This window comes from Canis aureus, chromosome 4, assembly GCF_053574225.1.
Source record: "Canis aureus isolate CA01 chromosome 4, VMU_Caureus_v.1.0, whole genome shotgun sequence".
NCBI classification, from domain to species: domain Eukaryota; kingdom Metazoa; phylum Chordata; class Mammalia; order Carnivora; family Canidae; genus Canis; species Canis aureus.
In genome coordinates, this window is record NC_135614.1 from 44,022,191 (window position 1) to 44,043,589 (window position 21,399).

At 37.6% G+C, this 21,399-nt stretch overlaps 1 pseudogene; it reads left to right on the top strand.

Annotated features, from left to right (window-relative positions):
* The first annotated feature begins 16,946 nt into the window (after positions 1 to 16,946).
* Positions 16,947 to 18,286, top strand: LOC144311869 (cyclin-G1 pseudogene; annotated as a pseudogene).
* Positions 18,287 to 21,399: the final 3,113 nt, after the last annotated feature.

A 21,399-nucleotide genomic window follows, 5' to 3' on the forward strand; every position in this document is an offset into this window, starting at 1 on the left:
GTGTTTAATTTAAAAAAATATATTACCAAGAACTGACAGTCGAGGGAGTTCACCTAAACTTCCAGATTTCTAGTTTTTCTCAAAATAAATATGAAAATATAGCAAGTTGGGTCTGTACTTCCACAAGGCAGAAATCATCTGGAGTAACTTCAGCTGCTTTTCTTCAGCTCCAGAATACACATTCTCCTTTGCCATGGTTCCCAGCACTTCCTCTTCCCCACCCTGTACTGAGGCTAAGTCTCAACTGCTATTTGTCATTTGTCATTAAGCTTACACTACTACTTTTCTTAAGGTAAGACAAAAATGATAAACAATTCGAGCTTATAATCCATGAAAGGTGGAAAAACAAGAGAGGCTGAGAGGATATATGTTTCAGGAAACAAGGTAGAAGGGGTATGTACTTAGAGATGTGAAGAACAGTCCTAGATGTAGGTCTACATCTGAAGAATTTTTAAGCTGCCATTTCCCAGTTTACTTCACTCGCTTAACGTGCCTGCCTAGTCCTGTAGACATTTGAGTTGTGACCCTGGTATGTGTAGAATATGAGGGAAGTTTTGTTTCAGGTGATGGCAAACCAATCCAGTCAGGTTCTCTCATTTCAGAAGTATAAATGGTAGGTGGTATTCCTAGGGAAAGAAAATTTCTAGAGCAAGAGTGTCTCTTAAACATTCTCAATCTTGGAGAAATCAAGACCAGATCAAGTATATGGTGGTCTTTTGATGGAAAGCATTGTGAAATGTCACTGGAGGATATTAAGTAGGAGGTGATATAACCTTTTTTAAAAACTATTCTCATTGAGAAAAAAAATACTCTCTATAGGTCAAGAATAGAAGCAACAAGATGAGTGTGATGCTGTTTAAGCATTCAGGGAAAAATGATGGCAGATTGGACCAAAGTGCCACAACGAAACAGTCAAATTCAAGATATATTCCAGCAGTGCTATCCTTAGAATTTGCCTGTGAAGTGGATGGATACATAGATAAAGTAGAAAGCCAAAGTTAGAGACCTAAAATAAAATTGGCCTAAATAAGATAAGAACCTATTTCTTTTTTCACATAAAGTCCTGTTTGTCATTGCAGTTCTATGAAATCATCCAGGGTACAGGATCCTTCTTTCTTGCTGTTCCACAATCCTTCAAGTTTACAAACACTAAATGAAGTATCTGAGATGGTATCACTACATCTTATTCCAGCCAACAGGAAGGGAGACAGGGGCACAAGTAGAGGGCACAGCTGAGAAGTAGCACTCATCACTTCTGCTCATATTCCTTTGGCCAGGACTTGGTCTTATGGCTACATCTAATTCAAGGAAGTTTGGAAAAATATAGCCTTTATTCCCAGTGGCCATATGTTCAACTAAATAGTCTATTACTGAGAGAGAATAGGAAAACAATCATTGAAATGGTAGAGAGGAAAGACAAACCCTGGTTGATTACTCAAGGAGAGAATACAAATAAGAGGATAGAAGTAGTTAATATAAGCAACTTTTTAAAAAATATTTTATTTATTTAGAGAGACAGAGCATGTGCATGCATAAACCAGCAGTGAGGGGAGTGATAGGAAAGGCAGAGGGAGTGGGAGAGAGAGAATCTCAAGCAGACTCCACACTGAGCATGGAGCCTGATGTGCGGCTCAATCTCACAGCCCTGGGATCATGACCTGAGCCGAAATCAAGAGTCAGACACTTAATGGACTGAATCACCTGGGTGCCCCTATAAGCAACTCTTTTAAAGAGTTTTATTAGAAAGGCCAGACAAATGGGGTGGCAGGTGGAGGGATCACAGAATTAAGAAGTTAAGAGAGATGTGATAATGGATGTGTGCCTTTCAAATCTCCTCCTGTGAAGAACATAATTGCCTATGGTCCCAGGTGCTATGTTGTGAAATTCTTTCCTTCTCATTCATACCAAAACTATATGTCCCATGGCCTATTCATAGCCAGGGACTAGGGGTAGCAGGGACACCAAGGTAGGAATGTTTCTGCATGATACAGAACTTCCCTGACCAGCAACTTTGGCTTAAGGACTCATCCTTGTAATTGCCAAAACTTTCTTAGAATTGAAATGCAACCTTAGACCTTCATTTGTCCCTTCTTTCTTTCCCTCTCCTTCACAGAGCTCAAATCTACATCACAATCTGTTGGCTCTCCCAACTTTTTCTCACTAATGTCTCAGAGAAATGTCCCAAACATTTTTTGTGCATTTAATTCTGTCTTGGAATCTGCTTCTTGGAAGACCTAAACTGATGCAAGAAGAAATACTGGAGCATATTTGCAGCCTGATGGGAATGATCTAGGCATGAGGGGGGAAATAAATGAAGATGATTAAGAGAGAGGGAATCATTACAGATGACAAGTTCTTGAATATATAGGATGAAACGCATGTTTTTAGATGGGGGTACTCAGAGTCACCCATTCTAAAAGGAAGGAAGGCAGAAGACATGGTGCAGATATAGACTAAGTAAAGGTGATAGGAAGAAACAAAAGTTAGCCTTTTCAGAGAAGTAGTTGTTTCAGCATACAATGAGAAGTGGGTAAGAGCTGAACTCTAGAGTCAGCCTAACTAGGTTCAAAGGAAAGCTCCTTCCAGTACCAGCTGTGTTACTTTGTTCCTCAGTTCCCTCATCTTTAAAATGGAGATATTTTGCAGCATCAACTTCAAAAAGCTGTGGGGACTAAATGAGCTAAAACTTGAGAGCATGTAAAGCATTAATACTTAGCACATAAACATACAACAGATGATAATTATTATTTTCTCAGCAAAATATGAAGGTCGTCAGCTGAGATTAAGGAAGGAAAGAAGGTACAGAAAGAGAAGTGAAAGTCATCTTGCAGGATTGGTATATGAGTGCTCACTGGTCATAAGATTAAAGTGAGAGTATCAAGATGATTGGGTTTCTTCTGCCATGTTTCATATTTGGGCACAGACATAAATTAAGCTTGTGATTCTCTACTCTGGGTGCTATAAGAATCACCTGGAGAGCTTTTAACTTTACTAATGTCTTAAATCCTCCTCTAGATTCTGATAAAACTGGTCTGGGATGGGAGTCCAATAGACTTTCAAAGATTCTCACAGGCAGCCAGAGCAGAGAAGCACTGGAGTAAGGGAAGAGCTAACCCAACTATACTGAGTTGAATTTAACAGATGTTTGGGGGTCTATCCAGAGGAATTCAGAGGAGGAGAGATCAAGGGCCTTCCCTTGATTAATTATGGGTAATAGAATGTAAGTCAGTTAAGGAAAAAACCGAAGATTTTCATGATGGACAGTAGAAAAATGGTAGAATCAGGGCTTGGAATTCCTACTGGAGTAGAATTGTTGATGTGGGAGGGACTCTGAGAACAAAAATAGCCCATGATCAGATATCTTTATCCCAAGTGCCAAATACATAGTAAACCCTCAGATGTTTTATACAAACAACACAAAAATTAAGTAATTGAAATACACCATGAGAATTATTCTTGTTCTTAAGAAGTTATTATTTGAATACAATTGACCTAAAGTGGTTTTGTTCTAAAAGGAGTTCAGTTACAGAGAACAGAATCTACCATAATTAATTAAAATAGAAAGTCATGTATTGCAGAGTCTTAAGTGGGTCACAAAAGTGATGAAGGGGCTAAAGCAACAGACACTAGATTTCCAGGAAAAAGTAACTACCAAAGCTACACCACAGAACTGACTTAGTAATTTTTACAACTCTCATGGTTGGCATTCTCCTTTTATAGTAAATCAGCAAGATAAAGAGCAAAGAAAACCATCAAATTAGAGAGGAATCAAATATACACCAATGCAATCTTAAGTCATTTTACATGCTACTATTTAGGTGAAATAAAAAAGTGCTAAGTGTTGAAAACTATGTGTTTCTGTACTATCTATCCACAAAGTCAAGAAACATGAAATAAACTTATATTTAAAGAGTTATTGGTTACATTGTCAAATAATATGCTCAATTTATTTTTCTTCATTATCCTCATACCTTTTTGGATGAAGTACCTCTAAATTTAAGACAAAGGGTTCAATTATTAATCTTAAAAAGTGTACAATAAATATGATTTTCCCTGTTGTTAAACCTTTTTTTTTTCCAGGTTAGCAATTAGACCTATTGCTCTAAATGTAGAGTATTTCATTTGAAAATTTATGGAACATTATTATTTGAAAATGTAAGTAGTATATAGTTCAAACACAAGTTTAAACTATGTTTCCCAATTTTGTGGACAGCTTGTACAGTAAAAACAGCTTAAGCCAACTTTTTTCTCTTTACTTCTAATGTATAGTTTCAAAATGAAGTTTGCCTGCCTGCTTGCTTGCTTTCTCCTTCCTCCCCTCCTTCCTCCCTTCCTTCCTCCCTTCCTTCCTTCCTTCCTTCCTTCCTTCCTTCCTTCCTCCCTCCCTCCCTCCCTCCCTCCCTTCCTTCCTTCCTTCCTTCCTTCCTTCCTTCCTTCCTTCCTTCCATCCTTCCTTTCAAAAAAAACAGAGGATTTCACAACCAGAATCTAGAGGAAATATAAGTAACAGATTTTTCAGGGTAGAGAAATTCTTTGTAACAAGATAGGAAAAACATTGTTTCAAAGTGCCATCCCTTCAGTTAGGAGAAATGACTTCTTTAGGTTTTAAATTTCACTGTTATTCTGTTTTGAATTATTCTTTGCCTGTGCTTCTTTTATAGTTTCTTTGTTGACTTTTCTTTGTCTTTTCTTTTTCCAGATAAGGTATCTCTCAAGGCTCATAAGAGGTACCATTATTAAAAAAGAACACTAGATATGGGGTCAAAATTTCTGGAATTAAAGCTAGGCTCTAAAGAAAAATTAGCTTGCCATACATTTACATCTGCATTCTGAAACACAATGATACAATATGATATCTGGAAGGACCAACAAGTACTTATAGAAATACTAAGATATACAAGGCCAGTATCAATTTTATAAGTCCAAATGTTCCTAATAGGTCAAATTAAGTTAAAAACATTTCAGGTTTTCTCATCTATATCTTGTTTCTCATAAACTTCTTGTACATTTTATCTTAGCTGTATATTATTATCTTTAAAATAACGTGTAAATTTTAATATCCTATCTGGAAACAGAATAAAGTATTTACAAAGATAAAAAATGTTATTTCTGTTAGGTGGAGACGGGGATCAAGATTTATTTTTTCTTCATACATTATACAAATTGACCCAGGATTGTTCTTCAAATATGAGCACTGGGTGGTATACATAACTGATAAATTTTTGAACACTAACATCTGAAACGTAGTATGTACTATATGTGTTGGCTAATTGAATTTAAATTTTAAAAAATAAAATAAATAATAATAATTTTTAAAAACACTATCCTTTCCTGCACTGCATCTGTAGTGTCATTTTTTTGGCCACAAATTAGATGAGCAAATGTGTTTGGGTCTGTTTATGGATCCTCTATTCTCTTTCTTTGATCTGTTTTTTATGTTTGCATTTACATCATAATAAATTATCATAACAGATCTCTGTATCTGTTAATGTAAGTCCTCCACTTGTTTCTCAGGATTCCCTTGGCCTGTTGCATTTCCATGTAATTTTAGAATCAACTTTAGAATTAACCTGTCATGTTTCAGAAAAAAACAATCAAACAAACAAACAAAATCCAAAAGCTTGCTGGCAATTTTATTGGAACTGCTTTGAATCTTTAGATCAATTTGGAAAGAAGTGATATTTTTACTATGGTAAACTCTACCATTTATTTAGCTCTTTATGTCTGTGATATTTTGTAATTTTCAGTGTAGAGGTCTCATACATTGTTTTGCTCACTTTATATTTAGGCATACTATATACTTTATGCTCCTGTAAATAGCATAAAATTTAAAATTTCATTTCTATTGGTTTGTAGCTGGTATTTTTTAATTAACAGTTTTCAATAGATATCCTTAGTAAATACAGTTCTTAATTTTCAGTTTTTTCTACAAAGTATTTTAGATTTTCCACATATCCTGTCATATCATCTGTGAACAATGAAATTTAAGAACTTCTAATTTTAGGGGTACCTGGGGGACTCGGTTAAGTGTCTGCCTCTGGCTCAGGTCATGATCCCAGAGTCCTGGGATTGAGCCCCACATAGGGCTCCCTGTTTAGGGGAAAGCCTGCTTCTTCTCCCTCTGCCATTCTTCTCCACCTCCCCCCACCCCTGCACCTGCTTGTGCTCTCTGACTCCATCTGTCAAATAAATAAATAAAATCTTAAAAAAAAAAAGAACTTCTAATTTTAACATAATTTCAGACTTATGGAAAAGTTACAAGAATAGTAAAAAAAAAAAAATCTGTATACTCTTTACCCAGATTCTCCAAATGTTGCCATATTACCACATTTGCTTAACTATGCCTCTTTCAATATATATATACAAATGTTATTTCTGAGTCATTTGAGAATAAGGTGTATGACATGATAGCTTTTACCCCTAAATATTTCACTGTGTATTTCTTAAAAACAAGAGCAATACAATGATCAGATTTGGAAATTAACAGACACAATACCATAATCAAAGTCCTCATTCAAATTTTGCCAGTTGTCTCATGTCATTCCAGAAATGTCCATGTCACAGTTGCAGTCACAAGTTATATGTCCCTTTAGTCTCCCTTAATTAGGATCAGTCTCACCACTTTTACTTGTCATTCATATCTCTACATTTTGAAGACCACAAACCAGACCTAATGCCCCTCAGTTAGGATTCAGGATGTTTCCTTGTGATTATATTTAAGGTATGCATTTTATTTGCAGGAATACCAGATAAGTGATGTTATGTTTTCCTCACTACTTTGTATCAGGACACATGTGTTAGCAGTTTGATCTGTTACTGGTAATGTTAGCTTTGATCATTAACTAGGGTCAAGGCTTCCAGATTTCTCCATGTGAATGTAATTAATATGTATTTGTGGAGAGATATTGTGAGACTATGTACATATTCTATAACTCATCATATTTTCAGCCCACTTGTTTTAATATCTATTAATGATTCTTTCCTGAATCATAGGCAAAAAATTTTAATTCACTCATTTTTTCTACATTTATTAAATGGAATTCTGTGACAAAAAGCTAAGCTTTCAATTTTAGCTAAGCTAAAATTTCACAAAAAAATTTAATTCACTCATTTTTCTACATTTATTAAATGGGATTCTAATGTGACAAAAAGCTAAGCTTTATTCGTTCATGTATTCACTTATTTATTTAAAACAATATGGGCTCACGGTTTATGATTTTACTTAATGGCTTATAATCCATTACTATCATTTATTTCGATGCTCAAATTATCATATATTTGGCCAGGGGGAGCCATTCAAATTGGCTTCCATGCCATTTTGACATGCCCCTATCATTCTTTACATACTTTTTATTTTCTGGGACAAGATATTCAGGGCACATCTCATTCATGCTCAGCCTTAGACCTAAAAGTAGTCATTTCTCAAAGAAATGGTTCATTTAGTGGAGGATCATTTTAGTGGAGAATGATATTAAGAAACAAAGATCTGGGTGCAAGATGTACTAGATCTCCTAATTGCTATTGTAATGCTATTGTTTCTAAGGCTTCTCAGCAGATAGAAATACATGTATGTGTATACACAGGTATGTCTGTGTCTGCATGTATACATGTGCGTGTATTCCAAGTCAACACCCAAGAGTTCATTTTTAGCTTTCCTCTTCATTTTTACTCTTCTCACCAACAGTGAGAAATCTGTCTCCTATTATGCACAATATATTTAGTTATTTGCTCAGTCTTTCAGTCCTTTTGCAAGTTTATTTTTTTGTTAGAATGATTACCCTTATGAGATTCCTCAAAAAAGGTTCATGGGTACAAAAATTCCTGAATCTTACCATGTTTAAACTGTTTTCCTAAAGCTCTGATGTCTAAAAACTAGCTTTAATACAACTAAAATCGGGCAGACCCTGTGGCTCAGCGGTTTAGCGCCGCCTTCAGCCCAGGATGTGATCCTGGAGATTTGGGATCGAGTCCCACATTGGGCTCCCTGCATGGAGCCTGCTTCTCCCTCTGCCTGTGTCTCTGCCTCTCTCTGTGTCTCTCATAAATAAATAAATAAAATCTTAAAAAAAAATACAACTAAGAGGAGCAAGATGGCGGAAGAGTAGGGTCTCCAAATCACCTGTCTCCACCAAATTACCTAGAAAACCTTCCAATCATCCTGAAAATCTATGAATTCGGCCTGAGAATTAAAGAGAGACCAGCTGGAATGCTACAGTGAGAAGAGTTCACGCTTCTATCAAGGTAGGAAGACGGGGAAAAAGAAATAAAGATACAAAGGCCTCCAAGGGGGAGGGGCCCCGCGAGGAGCCGGGCTGAGGCCGGGGCGAGTGTCCCCAGGACAGGAGAGCCCCGTCCCGGAGACGCAGGAGCTGCACCGACCTTCCCGGGCGGAAAGGGGCTCGCAGGGAGTTGGAGCAGGACCCAGGAGGGCGGGGATGCCCTCGGGCTCCCCGGGACAGTAACAGACACCTGCGCCCCGGGAGAGTGCGCCGAGCTCCCTAAGGGCTGCAGCGCGCACGGCGGGACCGGCGGGACCCGGAGCAGGAGCAGCTCGGAGGGGTTCGGGCGGCGGCTCCGCGAAGGGGGCTGCACGGCCCCGGGAGCAGCTCGGAGGGGCTCGGGCAGAGGAAGAGGCTCCGTGCGGAGGGGGCTGCGCGGTTCCAGGAGCAGCTCGGAAGGGCTCGGGCGGCGGCTCCGCGGAGGGGGCTGCGGGGCCCGGGAGCGCGAATCCACCAGCGCAGGCTCCGGAGCACAGGGCGCCGGGACACAGCCCAGGATCCGGCCTCCCCCCGGGACAGGCAGAGGCCGGGAGGGCCCAGGACAGCGAGGACGCTCCTGCCCCGAGCTGAGCAGATCAGCGGCCCCGCCCCAGAGCCTCCAGGCCCTGCAGACGGAGAGCAACGTGGTTCCTGCCGGAGCTGAATCCAGGTTTCCAGAGCTGGCCCCACCACTGGGGCTGTTCCTCCTGCGGCCTCACGGGGTAAACAACCCCCCACTGAGCCCTGCACCAGGCAGGGGCAAGCAGCTCCCCCAACTTCTAACACCTGAAAATCAGCACAACAGGCCCCTCCCCCAGAAGACCAGCTAGACTGACAACTTCCAGGAGAAGCCAAGGGACTTAAAGTACACAGAATCAGAAGATACTCCCCCGTGGTTTTTTTTGTTTTGTTTTGTTTTGTTTTGTTTTGTTTTGCTTTTTGATTTGTTTCCTTCCCCCACCCCCTTTTTTTCTCCTTTCTTTTTCTTTCTCTTTTTCTTCTTTTTTTTTTCCGTTTTTTTTCTTCCCTTTTTTTTCTCTTTCTCTTTTCTTTCCTTCTTTCTCTCCTCTCTTTTTCTCTTTTTCCCAATACAACTTGCTTTTGGCCACTCTGCACTGAGCAAAATGACTAGAAGGAAAACCTCACCTCAAAAGAAAGAATCAGAAACAGTCCTCTCTCCCACAGAGTTACAAAATCTGGATTACAATTCGTGTCAGAAAGCCAAACAGAAGCACTATTATACAGCTACTGGTGGCTCTAGAAAAAAGTATAAAGGACTCAAGAGACTTCATGACTGCAGAATTTAGAGCTAATCAGGCAGAAATTAAAAATCAATTGAATGAGATGCAATCCAAACTAGAAGTCCTAACGACGAGGGTTAACGAGGTGGAAGAACGAGTGAGTGACGTACAAGACAAGTTGATAGCAAAGAGGGAAACTGAGGAAAAAAGAGACAATTAAAAGACCATGAAGATAGATTAAGGGAAATAAACGACAGCCTGAGAAAGAAAAACCTACGTTTAATTGGGGTTCCCGAGGGCGCCGAAAGGGACAGAGGGCCAGAATATGTATTTGAACAAATTCTAGCTGAAAACATTCCTAATCTGGGAAGGGAAACAGGCATTCAGATCCAGGAAATAGAGAGATCCCCCCCTAAAATCAATAAAAACCGTTCAACACCTCGACATTTAATAGTGAAGCTTGCAAATTCCAAAGATAAAGAGAAGATCCTTAGAGCAGCAAGAAACAAGAAATCCCTGACTTTTATGGGGAGGAGTATTAGGGTAACAGCAGACCTCTCCACAGAGACCTGGCAGGCCAAAACTGGAACAGGAAGAAATAGAAAACCTGAACAGGTCAATAACCAGGGAGGAAATTGAAGCAGTCATCAAAAACCTCCCAAGACACAAGAGTCCAGGGCCAGATGGCTTCCCAGGGGAATTTTATCAAACGTTTAAAGAAGAAACCATACCTATTCTCCTAAAGCTGTTTGGAAAGATAGAAAGAGATGGAGTACTTCCAAATTCGTTCTATGAGGCCAGCATCACCTTAATTCCAAAACCAGACAAAGACCCCACCAAAAAGGAGAATTACAGACCAATATCCCTGATGAACATGGATGCAAAAATTCTCAACAAGATACTGGCCAATAGGATCCAACAGTACATTAAAAAAATTATTCACCATGACCAAGTAGGATTTATCCCTGGGACACAAGGCTGGTTCAACACCCGTAAAACAATCAATGTGATTTATCATATCAGCAAGAGAAAAACCAAGAACCATATGATCCTCTCATTGGATGCAGAGAAAGTATTTGACAAAATACAGCATCCATTCCTGATCAAAACTCTTCAGAGTGTAGGGATAGAGGGAACATTCCTCGACATCTTAAAAGCCATCTATGAAAAGCCCACAGCAAATATCATTCTCAATGGGGAAGCACTGGGAGCCTTTCCCCTAAGATCAGGAACAAGACAGGGATGTCCACTCTCACCACTGCTGTTCAACATAGTACTGGAAGTCCTAGCCTCAGCAATCAGACAACAAAAAGACATTAAAGGCATTCAAATTGGCAAAGAAGAAGTCAAACTCTCCCTCTTCGCCGATGACATGATACTCTACGTAGAAAACCCAAAAGTCAAAAAAAAAAATAAAAAAAAAAAAATAAAAAAAAAAAATAAAAAAAAAAAATAAAAAAAAAAAAGAAAACCCAAAAGTCTCCACCCCAAGATTGCTAGAACTCATACAGCAATTCGGTAGCGTGGCAGGATACAAAATCAATGCCCAGAAGTCAGTGGCATTTCTATGCACTAACAATGAGACTGAAGAAAGAGAAATTAAGGAGTCCATCCCATTTACAATTGCACCCAAAAGCATAAGATACCTAGGAATAAACCTAACCAAAGATGTAAAGGATCTATACCCTAAAAACTATAGAACACTTCTGAAAGAAATTGAGGAAGACACAAAGAGATGGAAAAATATTCCATGCTCATGGATTGGCAGAATTAATATTGTGAAAATGTCAATGTTACCCAGGGCAATATACACGTTTAATGCAATCCCTATCAAAATACCATGGACTTTCTTCAGAGAGTTAGAACAAATTATTTTAAGATTTGTGTGGAATCAGAAAAGACCCCGAATAGCCAGGGGAATTTTAAAAAAGAAAACCATATCTGGGGGCATCACAATGCCAGATTTCAGGTTGTACTACAAAGCTGTGGTCATCAAGACAGTGTGGTACTGGCACAAAAACAGACACATAGATCAGTGGAACAGAATAGAGAATCCAGAAGTGGACCCTGTACTTTATGGGCAACTAATATTCGATAAAGGAGGAAAGACTATCCATTGGAAGAAAGACAGTCTCTTCAATAAATGGTGCTGGGAAAATTGGATATCCACATGCAGAAGAATGAAACTAGACCACTCTCTTGCACCAGACACAAAGATAAACTCAAAATGGATGAAAGATCTAAATGTGAGACAAGATTCCATCAAAATCCTAGAGAAGAACACAGGCAACACCCTTTTTGAACTCGGCCATAGTAACTTCTTGCAAGATACATCCACGAAGGCAAAAGAAACAAAAGCAAAAATGAACTATTGGGACTTCATCAAGATAAGAAGCTTTTGCACAGCAAAGGATACAGTCAACAAAACTCAAAGACAACCTACAGAATGGGAGAAGATATTTGCAAATGACATATCAGATAAAGGGCTAGTTTCCAAGATCTATAAAGAACTTATCAAACTCAACACCAAAGAAACAAACAATCCAATCATGAAATGGGCAAAAGACATGAACAGAAATCTCACAGAGGAAGACATAGACATGGCCAACATGCACATGAGAAAATGCTCTGCATCACTTGCCATCAGGGAAATACAAATCAAAACCACAATGAGATACCACCTCACACCAGTGAGAATGGGGAAAATTAACAAGGCAGGAAACAACAAATGTTGGAGAGGATGTGGAGAAAAGGGAACCCTCATACACTGTTGGTGGGAATGTGAACTGGTGCAGGCACTCTGGAAAACTGTGTGGAGGTTCCTCAAACAGTTAAAAATATACCTGCCCTACGACCCAGCAATTGCACTGTTGGGGATTTACCCCAAAGATACAAATGCAATGAAACGCTGGGACACCTGCACCCCGATGTTTATAGCAGCAATGGCCACGATAGCCAAACTGTGGAAGGAGCCTCGGTGTCCAACAAAAGATGAATGGATAAAGAAGATGTGGTTTATGTATACAATGGAATATTACTCAGCTATTAGAAATGACAAATACCCACCATTTGCTTCAGCGTGGATGGAACTGGAGGGTATTATGCTGAGTGAAGTAAGCCAGTCGGAGAAGGACAAACATTATATGTTCTCATTCATTTGGGGAATATAAATAATAGTGAAAGGGAATATAAGGGAAGGGGGAAGAAATGTGTGGGAAATATCAGAAAGGGAGACAGAACGTAAAGACTGCTAACTCTGGGAAACGAACTAGGGGTGGTAGAAGGGGAGGAGGGCGGGGGGTGGGAGTGAATGGGTGACGGGCACTGGGGGTTATTCTGTATGTTAGTAAATTGAACACCAATAAAAAATAAATTAAAAAAAAATACAACTAAAATCCTTGGTCCACACTTTCTCTCCTTAAGTTTTTTGTTTTGTTTTGTTTTGTTTAAAGGCTGCATCACTAATGTCTTTCTCTGAATGTTGTTTTAGAGAAGTCCGATGTCAGATTAATTCTCTTGCCTCTGTAAGTTATTTGATTTTTTATTTATTTTTATTTATTTATTTATTTTTTTGTAGTCAATGAGAACTTTTCTTTGGTTAAAAAAACTAATAGTTCTGAGTGTTCTGAATCAGTTTTCCCAGTTTGGAGTGTTATCATTTGCTTCCACTTCATAGAACTTTTGGCGGGCACAGGGAGCTCATCAGATCATAAAGTGGTCTTGTTTTCTGTTTCCTTCATTTAATAGCTTTATATAGTTTTAGTCTGTTTTTGCCTATTTATGTTGTGGAAATTCAGGGTGATTTTTACAAGGTTCCTAGTCAAAGGGTGCCCCCTCCTGTCAGTTCAGAGCAGTATGGTATTTAAGAAGTAGTTTTTATTGTCAGTGATGGGGGAGTTGGGAGAGTTCTGAGTCCTCTGATATCACGGTTCTTTTATAAGATTCCACATTTTGCCTTTTGCTTTTTTTCCCCTTATTTTCCAATCTACAAAGGAATCTTCAATAAGAAATTATTTATTGGTTTCAATTTTTGAAATTAAAAAAGTTGGGAGGGTTTTTTGAGCACTTTTAGGTTTACATAAAAATAGAGCAGAAAATACAGAGTTCTCATATACCTATTCTCCCCCCATCCCTAGTAGTTTCCCCTATTATTAAAACATTACATTAGTGCAGCACACTTCTTACAACTGATGAACCAATACTGATACACTATGACTAAGTAAAATCTATACTTTCCATTAGATTACTATCTGTGTTCTACAGTTTTAAGAGTTTTGAGAAATTTATAATGTCATGTGACCATGGTACAGTAGCATATAAAATAGTTTCACTGTCCTAAAAATCCTCTGCTCTGCCTAGTCATCCCTCCCTCTGTCCCCAATCTCATCTTAAAACTCTGGCAACTACTCATGCTTTTCCTATACCGATAGTTTCTGTTAAGATTGGCTTCTTTCTTCATTATATTTGCATACATTAAAAGCTGCTGCTGGAGGGTCAGGCTTCTAATTTAGCATCCATCTAGAAGCTGACTGTGGTCTTCCCCAGAAAACAGGTATGTCTGTGGATATCTTTTCTGCCCTCTCCCTCTAGCTCACTCTGTCAGTAGTTTCTCCCTGGAAGGAACTTGTACACATGTCTGTCTTTTGTGCCTGCCACCCAAGAGCTGGGCCCCTGGAATGCCTGGCTCTGATAGCCAGAACTAGCATTCATGAATCCCACAGGACTGTGGCAAGGAAAACAAACAATTGTTAACAGGCACAGGAGTACTTGCCTGTGGCTATACACCTGGTTCCAGTTCAGAGGGAGCAGGCAAAAAAAGCCTATTTTCTAGTTTTCCAATGGATGGGCTCTAATTACATGCTTTCTCCACTGCTGCCTGAGGGTCTAGGTGCTGGCTGCATTCTTCTCTTTTGGGACATTGACAGGTCTTGGTAAACCCTCAACTACTAAAATCCACGTGCAAGAAGGTGGCTGAGACAATTATAAAAGATTGAGAGACAGCTAAGAGCTCAATCTGAGCTAATCAATAAGGTTAATCTCCTACATGAGACCACTCTGTGAAGACTAGGAATGGTGGCACTTTATCTAATGCATGGAAACCACAGAGTCAAGGAATATGTTCCAAACAAACAAAAACCCCTAGAAACATAGTTTAATGAAACAGAGATAAGTGGTTTACCTGATAAAGAGGTAAAAACAGGGGCACCTGGGTGGCTCAGTTGGTTAAACATCTGCCTTTGGCTCAGATTATGATCCTGGAGTCCCAGGATTGAGCCTCACATTGAGTTCTCTGATCATGGTTCTGTTTCTCCTTCTGTCCCTCACCTCACTTGTGCTCTCTCTCTCTCAAATAAATAAAATCTTAAAAAATTAAAAAAAAAAAAGAGTTCAAAACAACAGTCATAAAGATGCTCAGCAAGGTCAGGAGAACAAAGTATGAACAAGTGGAATTTCAACAGAAGTAGAAAATATAAGAAGTACCAAAAAAGAAGTCACAGAAGTGAAGAATATGACAACTGAACTAAAAAAAAATCAGTAGTGTGTTTCAATAGTAGACTAGATCAAATGAAAGAAATGATTTCTTTCAAATCATTTTGAAACTCAAACTCAAAGACAGGGTAGTGAAATTCATCCCATTAGAAGGGCAGAGAAAAAAAAAAAAGAGTAAAGATGGATTAAGGAACTTATTGGATGCCATTAAATAGACCAATATTCACTTTATAGGTGTCCCAGAAAGACAAGATTGAGACAAAGGGGCAGAAAGTATATTCAGTGAAATAATGCCTGAAAATTTCTTCAACATGGGGAAAGAAACAGACATCCAGATCTAGGATGTATAGAGAAATTCTAAAAAATATAAAGCCATGGAGGCCCACACCAACACACATTATAATTAAACTGTCTAAACTTAAAGACAAGGAGAGAATTTCAAAAGCTGCCAGAGAAAAACTTGTTACATATAAAAGAAACCCCATAGGACTATCAGCAGATTTTTCAGCAGAAACTTAGCAGATCTCAAATGATCTGCATGATATATTGATAGGCCTGAAAAAAAGAAAAATGACAACCAAGAATTAAGTTGTCCCTCAGAATTGAAGGAAAGATAAAGGGGTTCCAATACAAGAAACAGCTGAAGGAGTTCATCACTACTAGATGGCCTTACAGGAAATGTTAAAGAGAGTTTTTCAAGCTCAAACAAAAGGATGCTAATTAGTAACAGGAAAATATATGCAGGTATTAATCTCATTGGTAAAGGTTAATACATAGCTTAATTCAGAATATTCTAATGTTGTATTGGTGAATGGGTAAATCACTTATAACTCTGTTTTGAAGGTTAAAAGTCAAAATGCATAAAATGCAGGGAGGGAGAGCATGAAAATGTAGAGCATTAGAAGTTAAGTTGTTGGGATGCCTGGATGGTTCAGGGGTTGAGCACCTGCCTTCGGCCCAGGGTGTGATCCTGGAGACCCAGGATCGAGTCTCACACTGGGCTCCCTGCATGGAGCCTGCTTCTCTCTCTCTGCGTATGTCTCTGCCTCTCTCTCACTGTATCTCTCATGAATAAATAAAATCTTAAAAAAAAAAAAAAAGAAGTTGTTGTCAGCTTAAAATAAACTGTTATAAGATGTAATAGTTTATAAGGTAATAAAGCAAAAGCCTATAATAACACACAAAAGAGAAAGGATCTATTGATACCACTACAGAAAATCATCATATCACAAAGGAAGAGATCAGAAAGAAACAAAAGACCAAAGGAATTAAAAATAGGAAACAATGAAAAAAAATGGCAAGAATAAGTCTATATCAATACTTATTTTAAATGTAAATGGACTAAATTATCCAATCAAAAGTTATGAATGGATTTAAATAAAAACAAGCAAGACCCACTATAGGCTGCCTACAAGAGACTCACTTCATCTTTAAGGACACACATAAACTGAAAGTGAAGGAAAGAAAAAAAAAATAGTCAAAGCAAATGGAAACCAAAAGAAAGCAGAGATAGCTATACTTGTACCTGGCAAAACATACTTTAGCCAAAAACTGAAATAAGAGACAATAAAGGCTATTATATCATGATAAAGGGGTCAATCCAACAAGAGGATAAAATATTCGTAAATATTTATGCACTCAACACAGGAGACCCTAGATATAGAAAGCAAATATTAACAGACCTAAAAGAAGAAATAGACAGTAATATACAATAACAGTAAAGGATTTCATTATCCCACTTCAACAATGGATATCATCTAGACAGAAAATGCATGTTAAGATCAGAGGGATTTGGGCTCCGAACTGACCGTGTGGTGGGCAGTGTCATCTGGGCGGCACTGCAGAGACCTCCACCCAGGATGGCTCCCCCTCCCCCCAAGTCCCCTCGCCTTGTGGGCCTATCGGATCTGTTATCACGGGGTGAGGTGAGAGCAGGCCCAGGGAGGGTAGTTACCGCTGAGGAGCTGCAGTCATGGTCAAGATGATAGAAGTACTGACAACTGAATCTCAGAAATTGCTACACCAGCTGAATGCCCTATTGGAACAGGAGTCCAGATGTCAGCCAAAGGTCTGCAGCTTGAGACTAATTGAATCTGCACACGATAATGGCCTCAGAATGACTGCAAGACTAAGGGACTTTGAAGTAAAAGATCTTCTTAGTCTAACTCAGTTCTTTGGCTTTGACACGGAGACATTTTCTCTAGCTGTGAATTTACTGGACAGATTCCTGTCCAAAATGAAGGTACAGCCCAAGCACCTTGGCTGTGTTGGGCTGAGCTGCTTCTATTTGGCTGTTAAATCAATAGAAGAGGAAAGGAATGTCCCATTGGCAACTGACTTGATCCGAATAAGCCAGTATAGGTTCACAGTTTCAAACTTGATGAGAATGGAAAAGATTATATTGGAGAAAGTGTGTTGAAAAGTCAAAGCTACTACTGCCTTTCAATTTCTGCAACTCTACAAACTCACTCATTCAAGAGAACTTACCAATTGAAAGGAAGAATAGCCTTAATTTTGAAAGACTAGAAGTTCAACTTAAGGCATGCCACTGCAGGATCATATTTTCTAAAGCAAAGCCTTCTGTGTTCGCATTGTCTATCATTGCACTGGAGATCGAAGCACAGAAGTTTGTAGAGTTAACTGAAGGAATAGAATGTCTTCAGATACATTCCAAGATAAATGGCAGAGATTTGACCTTCTGGCAAGAACTTGTATCCAAGTGTTTAACTGAATATTCATCAAACAAGTGTTCCAAAGCCAATGTTCAGAAGTTGAAATGGATTGTTTCTGGACGTACTGCACGGTAATTGAAGCATAGTTACTACAGAATAACCCACCTTCCAACAACTCCTGAAATGGTCCCTTAATTGGATTGTTACAGTAACAAAGAAGCTCTTCTCTGAAGCCTTTCTCCACAATCCTGAGCTGTGGATTCCATGATGTTATAATGGATTTAAGCTGTGAAGCCTCAGAACATCACAACTAGATTAGCATTGATATTCTCAGATTTGGGAAAACTACCTAATTAACATGCTGAAATGGAATTAAATTTAAATTTAATTAAATTTCAATTCATCTGTGAGGCATACAAATGAAAGCTAAGAGCATAAATGTGAAATGTTAATAACAAGCCTGGGAAGGTAAACTGTGAATCTTCATTTCTAACATTGACCCAACTTTCTATATTGGGTCAATGTATTATATTTAGGTGGTATCAAAAGTGGTAACCTAATTAAATTCTAAATTATGAGGTATACATTAAAACTAACATTTCACAAATGCGCTTTTAAGGCATAACAAGGGTCACTAGGCAATGAAAATGGTTTCTTGGTACCTATAGTGCAAATAATAGATAATTCAGAGATCTGAACTTTACTGCTACTTGGGAATTACACTTAAATTTGAGGGCATTTTATAAAAGTAAAACTACAGGCCTAATCATTTTGGCATATTAAGTTATTTTTAATATTTTTCCTAAAAAACTGGTGGTTCGTATCCATGGTAAAATTTACACAGTATTTACTGCCTCCATCCAATCTCATCAAGAAGTCATAATCCTCAAGTCAGTAGGCATCCTCATAATTGTGAAGTTGCTAAGGTAGTATTTGAGATTTTCTATTAACTCAGTGACTGTAAGGAGATCTGCGGCATTAAAAGTGTTGTAAACAGTTACTCAATGCAGCAAGTAGCTTGTGTCCATCCAGAATGGCTGTACCCATTTATGACATGTTATGGGTAGATGTACACTGGAAAATAAACCAAAGAACCACAATATATCTTATACTTTTGTGAACTGTGTTTTATGGATAACTTCAGTTTTCCCCAAAAGCTGACCTATTTCAATAATTTGACATCAGTGTTAATTCTGAGTTGGCAGAGGTGGCCTAACCAACTACCATTATGTTTTGGTACTAAGGGATATATCTTTCAATAAAGTTACTGAAATGCAAAAAAAAAAAAAAAAAAAAAAAAAGATCAGAGGGATTTTACAGACATTTAGAGAATATTCCATAAAACAGCAGAAGAATATACATTCTTCTCAAGTACACATGGGATAATCTCAGGAAGATTATATATTACATCACAAAACAAGTCTTAATAGATTTAAGAAGACTGAATCATATCAAGCATACTTTCCAACCAGAATGATATGGGATGAAAAATCAGATTATAAAAAGAAAACTAGAAAATTCCTAAATATATGGTGATTAAACTATATGTTACTGAATAGCCAAAGTGTCCAGGAAAAAATCAAAAGGACCTAAAAAATATCTTGAAACAAATGAAAATGTAAATACAACATACAAAATTCAGGAGATTCAACAAAATCAGTTCTGAGGGAATTTCATAGCAATAAATGCCTACATTAAGAAAAGGTAAAGATCATAGAAAAACATCCAAAATTTACACAAAAAAACTTGAAAAAGAAGAACTAAGTCTAAAGTTGGCAGAAGAAAGGAAATAACAAAAGTCATAGTAGAAATAAAATAGAAATTAAAAAAGAAAAATAAAAAGGATCAATCAAAATAAAAGCTGTTCTTTTTGAAAAGATAAGGTAGACAAACTAACTTTTAGCTAATCTTACCATGACAAAAAAAGAGGATTCAAATAAATAAAACTAGAAATGAAAAAGACATTACAACTGATACCAGAGAAATACAAATAATCCTAAGAAAATATTATGAAAAATATACACCAACAAACTGGGAAATCCAGATGAAATAAACAAATTCTTGAAACATACAACCTATCAAGACAGAATCATAAAAAATATAAAATGTGAAAAGACCAATTACTAGTAAGGAGATAGCAATCAAAAGCCTCCCAAAAAAGAAAAGTCTATGACTAGGCAGTTTCACTGCTATCAAATGTTTGAAGAAGAATTAATACCAATCCCTCTCAAAACACTTCCAAAAGCATAGAAGGGTAGGTAACACTTCCAAACTCCTCTTCAGAGGCCAGGATTACCCTGATACCAAAATCAGACACGGTTACTACAAGGAAAGTAGGTTATAGACTAATATCCCACATGAACATAAATGCACAAATCCTCAACAAAATATTAGCAAATTAAATTCAACAGTGCATTACAAAGATCATTATGCCATGATTTAGTGGAATTTATTACAGGAGGACTCAAAATATGTAAATCAGTCAATGTGATACACCACATTAACAAAATGAACGATAAAAATCATGATGTTAATATATGCAGGAAAAGCATTTGACAAAATTTGACATCCATTCATGATAAAAATTCTCAACAGATGGATGTAGTAGACAGACTACATCTCAACATAATAAAGACCCCATATGACAAGCCCACAACTAACATCATACTGAACAGTGAAAGGCCAAAAGCTTTTCTCTAAGATCAGGAACAAAACAAGGATGCCTAGTCTCACAATTTTATTCAACATAGTACTGGAAGTCCTAGCCAGAGCAATTAGGCAAGAAAATAAAAACAAAGGCATCCAAATTGGAAAGAAGTAAAATTGTCTTTATTTGCAACATGATATAAAGAAAAACTTAAGGACTCCACTAAAAATTTGTTAGAACTAATCAACAAATTCAGTAAGCTTGCAGGATATAAATAAAATCAATAGCCAAAAATCTCTTGTGTTTCTATATACTAACAGCCAGAAAAATAAATTAAGAAAAAACTGTTTACAATAGTATCAAAAAGAATAAAACACCTAGGAATAAATTTAACCAAGGAGTGAAAGAACTGCACACTGAAAACTATAAGACATTTATGAAAGAAACTGACAAAGAGAAAAACAAATAAAAAAGATATTCCATGCTTACAGACTAGAGAAATTAATAGTTAAAATGTCCACACTACCTAAAGCAATCTACAGATTCAACACAATTCCTATCAAAATTCCAACAGTATTTTGCACAAAAAGAATCTTAAAATTTGTATGGAACCACAAAGAACCCAAATAGGCAAAACTATCTTTTGAAAGAAGCATAAAGCTGGAGACATGCTGCTCCCTGGTTGCAAATGCATTACAAAGCTACAGTAAACAAACCAGGATGGTACTGACATAAGAACAGATACATAGATCAATACAACAGAAGAAAGAACCAGAAATAAACCCACACATATGTGGTCAATTAACTTACAGAAAGAGGACCAAGAATATACAATGAGGAAAGGATCATCTCTTCATATATAACTTTATTTCTGTTGATCTGTTTCTAGGCTTTCTATGCTGTTCCATTGATTTATTTTGTCTACCTATTCACCAATAATACCACATTGTTTTGCTTATTGTAGCAGCTTTATATTAAGTCTTGAAGTTGGGTAGTATCAGCATCCAACTTTGTTCTTCTTCAATACTGTGTTGACTATTCTTGGTCTTGTACATTTTCACATAAACCTTATAACCAGTTTATCCATATTC